The sequence below is a fragment of the Leuciscus leuciscus genome (assembly GCF_965113295.1).
Source record: "Leuciscus leuciscus genome assembly, contig: HAP1_SCAFFOLD_662, whole genome shotgun sequence".
In the NCBI taxonomy this organism is placed as follows: Eukaryota; Metazoa; Chordata; class Actinopteri; order Cypriniformes; family Leuciscidae; genus Leuciscus; species Leuciscus leuciscus.
Window position 1 is genome coordinate 19,092 of NW_028118078.1, and position 9,229 is coordinate 28,320.

The 9,229-nt window shown below is 37.7% G+C and overlaps 1 long non-coding RNA gene across 1 annotated transcript; it reads left to right on the forward strand.

Moving 5' to 3' along the window:
- The first annotated feature begins 4,611 nt into the window (after positions 1-4,611).
- Positions 4,612-5,464, forward strand: LOC309491877. The gene is made up of 3 exons (XR_014203357.1): positions 4,612-4,763; positions 4,953-5,230; positions 5,392-5,464. It is a non-coding gene; the product is annotated as an uncharacterized lncRNA (long non-coding RNA).
- The last annotated feature ends 3,765 nt before the right edge of the window (positions 5,465-9,229 follow it).

The window sequence follows — 9,229 nt, forward strand, 5'->3', positions numbered from 1 at the left end:
TCCGTATGGCTGTGTGGCCAGAAGCTAGAATTGTACATTGTAACATATTAAATATGGAATTATAATTTTTTTTATGAGGAAAACTCATTGCTTTGCTTTAGAAGGCCTTTATTAACCCCTCAGAGTACTTTTATGATGAATAGATGCACTTTAAAGGACTTTTTTTTTTAACATAACTCTGATTGTATTTGTCTGAAAAAAGAATGTCATATAAACCTGATGACTTAAGGGTGAATAAATCATGGGCTAATTTTCATTTTTGAGTGAACTATCCCTTTAATACCATAAACCGTAATATTTTCTGAGACAATTATCGTACTGTGAAAATCTCATACCATTACAACCCTACACGGGAGAAACCCCCGCTGTTAAAAAAGTTACTCAGTAACTTTTACTCTAATTACATTTTAAATGAGCTACTTTTTACTTTTACTTGAGTAATTTTTTAGACCAGTAATTTTACTTGTACTTAAGTAAAATTTTATTCAAGTAGTAGTACTTTTACTTGAGTAGAATATTTTATTACTCTTTCCACCTCTGTGTGTGTGTGTGTGTGTGTGTGTGTGTGTGTGTGTGTGTGTGTGTGTGTGTGTGTGTGTGTGTGTGTGTGTGTGTGTGTGTGTGTATGAGATAGAAAGTTCACTCTACTTTTTATTTATGCTCTAGGACCAGACCTTGGTTTCTATGTAGAAATTTTCAGATTTATAATGGATTTACTTTTATTTTTTTGACAAATAAAATAAAAAAAAGTCATTTTTTTCATTTTCCCATTCATTTTCAATGTGGGGTCATTTTGACCCCAAACACCTTAAAAGGTAAAAAAAATTTACACACCTTTAGAACAACCAAATCAAGCCCAGTTTTTTTGTGCATGTTTAGATAGATTATTTAGGAAAAGTCCCAGAGTTTCATGCCCCTGAGATGAAGTTAACACTTTTAAAAAATGAAGGAAAAATCCATTGGGGTCTGTATGACCCCAAACACTAATTAAAGGCTAGTTAGACGCTTGCACATTTTAATCCATTCGCGCGTCCGTGTCACTAGCGAATAAATATCCCGCCAAAAAGAGTATCAACAACAACAACAACACTTTATTTCTGCCGTACGTTTCCGTCATGTCTAGAATAAGACGTATTGCTGCTTTGTATTTGTTGTGGAAGATCCAAAAACGGAGGACATCCAAATGTCGACGTGTCTGGGTTCACAGCACCATCCAGAAACGCACTAAACTTGGTGAATTTCACCGTCTTTTAAAGAAACTGCGCCGGGATGATAGTCGCTTCCAGCGTTATATGAGAATGACGGGTGCCCAGTTTGATACCTTGCTAGATAGGGTTTCTGACAGGATTTCATGAATGGACACCAACTACAGGCGATCTGTCTCAGCTGCGGAGCGCCTTTCCATCTGTCTGAGGTAAGGGCGGGGCAATTTCATAAAATAACGTCAATACCAATAAATATACAGCATAGCCTATCTATCATTTTTGCTGTGATTTAATTCCAATATATTGTATGAAATGATAGTATATATTGTCCAATGTAATGGAAACATGCCGAAACAAATGAATTATGTTTATTTGTATAGACTCTAAATATTAATAAGTCTGTTTTGTCAGGCCATAAAATGATAAGGGGAAAAAGATTTTCTGAACGGAGTTTGGATCGATCAGCACTGTAGCTTCTCAATATAGCCTACCTATTAAAAAATATATAGCCTACCAACATCTACTTAAAATAGGCCTACATTTATTGCTCCAAATATAGGCTACATAAATGTAGCCTATTTTAAATACTTTATATTAAAAAAAACATTAAGGTAACATAATTAAAAATAGTAATAAATACTAACAACCCAAAACATATAAAAAATGTAATCTGCACCAAAACTGATTTTACATGTTTTCTATGCTACAGATACCTTGCCACAGGTGACTCATTTAGGACAATTGCCAACAGCTTCCGTGTTGGGGTCTCTACAGTGTCCATGATTGTCCCTGATGTTGCCGCTGCAATATGGGACAGTCTTGTAGAAGATTTCATGCCTGTGCCCACCACAGAAGAGTGGAGGTCAATTGCAGTAAAGTTTGAAGAGAGGTGGAATTTTCCCCTCTGCTGTGGTGCACTTGATGGTAAACATGTTGTCCTCAAAGCACCTCCCAACTCAGGATCCCAGTTTTTTAATTACAAGGGAACATATTCCTTAGTTCTGTTGGCAGTTGTGGATGCCCAATATTGTTTCAGGGTAATTGATGTCGGGGGCTACGGAAGAACCAGCGATGGTGGAATACTTGCCAACTCCACTTTTGGTAAAGCACTACAATCAGGTACCCTCCAACTCCCGGCTGACCTGCCACTACCAGGAGCTGACCACCGAGGACCCCAGCCACATGTGTTTGTCGCTGATGAGGCTTTTCCACTACGGAAAAACCTCATGAGACCCTTCCCCGGGCGCATCCTTCCAAGAGAGCGTAGAGTGTACAACTATCGTCTGTCCCGGGCTAGATTGGTGGTTGAAAATGCCTTTGGGATCCTTTCATCCCAGTGGAGAATGTACAGGCGGGCCATTGAGGTCCACCAGGATGTTGCTGAGATGTGCATCAAAGCCACCTGCGTTCTCCATAATTTTCTGCGCAGGACATCCCAGACACCTGAGGAGAGGAGGATCATCCCAGTTGGTGAGGTGGAGCCGCTGCCAGGTCTGGGAAGACTTTCTGCAAACAATTCCGCTAGAGAGGCTGTCAGGGTCAGGGAGGTCTTCACATCCTACTTCTCTGCAGAGGGAACTGTTGCATGGCAAGATGCTGTCTAGTGCACAAGCACTTTACACTGTGTCTATATATTGTTATTAAATTTATTATTACATTTATTTATATATTAAATATATTTTTATTAAATAAAAACAAAAACAATCAGTTCATTCTCAAACAAACTGCTTTAATACTTAGGCCACATTTACACATAGCCGGGTATTTAGAGAAACGAATATTTCTCCCCCTCCGTTTTCAAAAATAACATCGTGCACACAATATCGTTTTCAAAAAAAGTTGTCGTTTACATCAACCCGCATAAATACAAAGGGGCAGCAGTGTAAGGAGAAGGATAAAGCCATGCAAGCCAATCAGAATCCTCAAAATCGACAACAACGAATAGCACGAGCGACTTCCTGTTCCTTTCAAAACAATAGACATGGCGCGAGGTTCGTTCGTGTGGACAGACAGCGAAGCAAATGCAAACAGGCCAAAAGCGTTTTCACAAAAGTAAAAATGAGTACCACTTTAACAGCATCCATGATCAAATAGTAGCCAAACAAACTCATAGACAGTATGGAACAAACTCTAAACATAGGGCGCTCACATGACGTAAGCATTTTCTGGCGCATAATGTGACGTTTGTGAACCTAAAACCCCGTTTCTCCCAGTTGACACGGCAACACATAACCGGCGTTTTCAGAAATCTCCACTTTGGCCGGAGTTTTTAGAAATAATCGTTTTCTGGGATAAAAACGGCGTTTTCGTGTAAATGACAGGCCAAAACGCAGGGAAATATCTGCGTTTTCCCATCGTGTAAACGGGGCCTTAAATTGATTTCTGCACATATGTGATGATAAAAAAATACACACAAAAATGATATAAATAAATGAATTACTCCAACATACTTGTAGTCACACTTGAGTCATGCTTATAGAAAGGCACATATTTGTTACCATTATATATATATATATATATATATATATATAGGTAAAACAAAAACAAACAAACAGTTCAAATTAAAATAAACAAATTACTTTAACACTTTAAAAACCTATTAGTGAACATTCGAGAATTGAAAAACAAAAAAAATATAAACTGTATGTGCAACTTAAAGCATTAGTTCACCTAAAAAATGAAATTTCCTGATAATTTGCTCACCCCAATGCCATCCAAGATGTTCATGTCTTTCTTTCCTCAGTGGAAAATAAATTTTAAGCTTTGATCCTCTTTATTAATTTCTCAAAAAAAAAATTTAATTTCTTTTCCACTGAAGAAAGAAACACATGAACATCTTGGATGGCATTAGGGTGAGTAAATTAGCAGGAAATTTCATTTTTGAGGTGAGCAAATTATTTAAACGTACTGTATAAAAAAACAGACAAAGCCTACTTCCTTCCTTGCAATGGTTACCAACCTTATACTGGCTCCAGATTCAGTGTCACGGTGTTTGATTCATAAATCAATTTATGAATCTGAAATGTAACAAATTATTTTTGTTGTTGAGGCAACCGTTGTAAGGAAGGAAGCAGGCTTTGGAAGAAAAGCTCATCCTCTGTGGATGGAGCTGCGGCTGGGGCTGGTGTCTGCAATGTCTGAAGCAGCATCCTCTCAACCGACGTGTCCCTGTCCCTCTTCCGAGTCCTTCTGTCTATATGAAATCGTGAAACACATTCTTTGAATTTATTCTGAATTCCATCCATGGAATAGTTTGTAAAAATTAGTTGATGTTTATTGTATTTATTCATTTTAGTTTGAAATCAGGAAAAAGACAAAAATACATGGATCAAATATGAAAAGGGAATATACTAAATAAATAATAATAATCATAACAAAGAAATTCAGAAAAACTTGAATCATGTACTGTAGAAAATCCTGCTGTGATCTGATTGGCTGACTGAGTCTTGATAAAGAGCACCTGTGGCCCCTTACTAATTATGTTTCAGTCTCCTCTTGTTTGAACCAAAAGCTGTTGTTCAGACATGGCTTGTGTGGAATTGTTGCGTTGTTGACCATGTAAGTTTCCTTTTTGATTGTTTGTTTAGTTTAAAGGATTATGTGTTTTATATGATATATTGAATTCTAGTTATGTTTAGTAGCTCTTTAATGTTATACTCATTTGATTGTTAAAGCTGATTTCAGATGTATGATTTAAGATTTGCAAGTGTGTTTGTATTTATTAATGGTTTTGTTTATGGGTTTTAGAAACCAACAATTACCATCACTACCGTCTGTGAAATGTCTACTCCTATATGTCACCACAAATAAACTGGGAAAAGTACTTGATGACTGAATGAGTTTTAATGGACCCACCATTCCAGTAGCAACAGCCAAATCAGCCTAGAATTTCTGCTAAATTTCTACATGGTCCTTCGAGCCGGAGAGGCTACTGGAATGGAGACTGAGGATGACTGTGTGAAACCTAAACGTTCATCAAGGATTGTAAAACCTCCAAGATGGCACAAAGATTATATGATGACTCCGTTAAATCCTTCAATGCATCCAGTTGGACAATTGTCACACCAGCCAGAAGATTTGAGCCATTTGGTTGCATCACAAGGAGCTTCCATTACTGCTACTCAAAATGAGGTGAAGTCTTTGTCTGAGGATATTAAACAAATGAAAGGAATGTTGTTGGATGTAGGACACATGATGAAGGATATGCAAAGGAAAAGAAATTCTTCATTTTCTACTGGTTCTGAATGCAGTTCTATTCAAGCATCCCCTGTTCATATCCCCATACAAGCAAACCAGCAAGACGAGATGAACGCCAGAGATTCTATTGTGGATGAGTTGAGTGAATGTATGCGACGACATCAAACCAAGCAGGATAATGTGCTTTCTACACCACCAAAAGTTCAGAGACAAAATACTTTGCCCTCATCTCAGTATGTGCCACCTACCTCTTCAATGCCTACTTCCTCAGCAGCCACCACTAGAGGGCCATCAGAGAGACAACACCAGCAGCTTTCTGATCCATGTCCACCTGTTAGGCTCTCAGTTCCTCTCCCAGATAACCTCAGGTCACAACCTTTAACCCTCTGAGGTCTGAGGGGTTTTTGGGGTCCTTGAGATGTTCTGACATGCCCTGACATTTGTGCTTTTTTCAGTTGCTTATAAACATATTAATGGCAAAGGTATAATTACACTCTATTTAGCACAAACAGGGCTACCATAATATGTGAGCAACATGCATGTACATGTTTGTATTTTTGAGAGAATAATGTTTATGCATGGTTATTGAAAAAACTAAAGTTTCTGAAATAAGGCCACAAAACACATACTAAATACGTGTCAATAAGACTTTTGACTAATTGATGTCTTTGCCTAGAGTTTTTTCTTCAAAATGATGTGAAAATCATCCTGCCCTTATCATTCACATAACACAATACATTGATTTAAATCTTGTAAAACACTTTTTGTTTGTAAAGGCAATATGCGCAAGGGGCGTCAACCATTCAACAGCATCATGCATATGTAGTGGTTCACACCTTAGGAGACAATGGGGCCTGCATACTTAATGAGCCATTCATTCAGGTGTGTCACCTATAGCCACAAGAAAGAATGCAAGAGCAATATATATACAGTATATATATATATATATATTCTACCAAATTGGTTCACAGTTGGAAGCATGTCAATTTTTTTTTTTTTTTTTTTTTTTTGCTTGCAAATTGTATAATATCCAAGGAAAACATGTCTATTAATTGTGCAGTTAATTCTCATTCTGTATTTTCAGTTTTGGAATATGTATCCTCTCCCCAAATTTGTCAATAATAAAACACAATAAAAATTATTTAAAGAAAATGCTTATATTTACCTTTTAAAATTTGTTTACATCTACCTTGTAAATATATTTTTTTTATTAAAAAGGTTACAATTACAACAACAATTGAAGTGTAATCTTTCTTTGTAAAAACTAAAGTATACATTTTATCATACATATTTCAAACTTCGAATATAGCCTACATTGACAAAACATACTATATTTAACATATTAGCAAAAATTGGCAAACAAAAGCTTATTTGAGGTGGCAGATATTTTACAGTAAAAATGTGTAATCTATCCAAAACTAATCAACGAAATGTTGTCTTTCATTTGTCTGTAACATAGGTCTTTCGTTTTTATTATAAGGAATATAAATGTTAATTTGCAGTTTAATACGTTGCTTATACAAATACATTTTATTTCAACATATTTCAATCGATTTTACTCAGTATAGCAAAATAGTTTGCTAAAAGCAGATCATTTATTCACACACAGAAACGCAATTCAAATTTAAACCGTCTTTTTGCGAGTTGTGGTAAACAGCGCATCTCTGCGTTCATTCATTCACACAGAAACGCGATTTACTTGAGAATGAAAAAAAAAACTTACTACATTATTCCATCCGTTGCTCCTCGAAATACCAGCACTTCTGAGGTAAGTTTTCCATTATTATTATTCCTCACAGCGCTGCGAGACAGTGTAGACAAGTACACTTATCTGAATAAACTTGATGTGTTTTCTCGAGCTGATATGTGGGCGTTCACAGTTTGTATGGGATCGTCTCAGTCATTTGCGTTTAAATAGCGCGCGCTCTCCGTGGGCGTGGCCGATTATAACGTAATGAGATGAGATGAGCTCGACTGGAATCGCTCTCTTTTAATACAGATTTCACAAGATGAGAATATTTGTTTTTCATATAAATTACTTCATTTAAAAGAAGAGAATTCAAGCTTCATGCCTGTGTGTCTGTATGCCTGTTTGACTGAGTATTCGCTCAGTTATTGTTCATTTTCGGACGCGTTTCAGAATGGACTTCACTGGCAGAGAGAAGGCAGAACTCGCTTCGTGTTTATTTTTCTTTATTTGGCAAAAAGCACAACACTTTGTTTTTATTGTGAGTATACACAAAAATAATACACATTTAACAGAATCGATTGATGTATGAAACTCCTATGGAAAATCAAAGTCAACAGAGTATTTATGAGTTTCTTTTACATTGATAAAAAAAAAGCGAGCTGGTATCGCCGGCGATACCGTAGACCTCAGGGGGTTAATGCATCCCAATGTAATGGGTGAAGGCTTAACTCAGCAACAACGTAATGGTCTTTCATCTTCAGTCAGTCATCATCAAATGAATCCCAGTTTTTATCCCAGTGATCAACAAGTAGGAAGGGATCAAAGCCTTTGGCCGCCTGATCAAATGCAAGGAAATGCATTTTGTATGCCTGGTCTTCCGTGGATGCCTCCAAGTTGGCCAACCTTCCCTCCAAATGGAGGATTGTTAAGGCCTCCATATCTACCTGATTTTCCTTATCCAGTATTCTATCCATCTCATATCCAAAATATTCCACCAGTTCCTTCAAGGGTTGCAACGTTGCCTCCTAGAGATGTATCAGCTGGATTTACTTATGCTTCTCTTGGTCATTCACATCAAACTTCTTTAGAACAGCAGACAACTAGAACTGTACCGCAGCAAGATAATCCTTCCATCATGTCCCATCAGAATCATTTGATACCCAGAGTTATAACCACTGCATCAGCACCTCAGGGGCAGCAAAGAGATGTGAATCAAATAACTGCACTTTCCCCAATTGGAATGCAAATGATGGTACCTAACCAGCATATGTCTATTCATTCACCCGTGAATGTGCCCCACACAAGTATGCCAGCTCTACATCCTTCCAGGTCAGCCCGTATTGAAAGACTTTCATTTCCATATTTGAAGAGTGATGACCCCCAAGAGTTTGCCATGCTGAATATGGCTTTAAAGAATTTGTTACCCTCAGAGGAAACTGAGCAATACAAGTATCATATTCTTCTTGATCATTTGAAGTTGGAGGCAGCTCGACTTCTGGCCTTGGCTTATGCCCATCATTCCCAGCCTTATACTACTGCCTTAAAAGCTCTTCAGAAAAGATATGGGCAACCCCACCAGTTGGTTCTGCGAGAGATTGCTACAATTAAGAACTTACCCGCTGTACGTTCAGGAGATTCTGTTGGATTCGGCGACTTTGCTGTACGAGTCCAAGCTCTTGTGGGAATGCTTCAATCCTGGGATCATGAAGAAGGAGCGAAGGAATTATCTTGTGCATCACATGTCCATCAGTTACTAAGTAAACTTCCAGCACATCAGGTTGCTAGTTTTGCAAGATATGCCAAAACCACCCGACCAGACCAGTCCTATAACTTGGTGAATTTTTCAGTTTGGTTGGAAGAGGAAGCAGATTGTCAGAATCTAGCTACCCAAGTGTTTGAACAATCTAAAAGTATAAAGTACCAGGTAAGGGAAGCAAGGCCTACCAAGTCCCAATATCACACAGCTACTTTTCTTCATGGCATAAGTCAGGGAGTTAATTCCACTCAAAGAAAGAACACTGAAACTGCAAACTACGAAATTCAGCGACACGGCAAGAAGGAGGGCCTTAAACCATCATGTGCAAGCTGTGGCAGTAATGATCATCATCTCAGTCATTGTCCTGAATTTCAAAGCTTC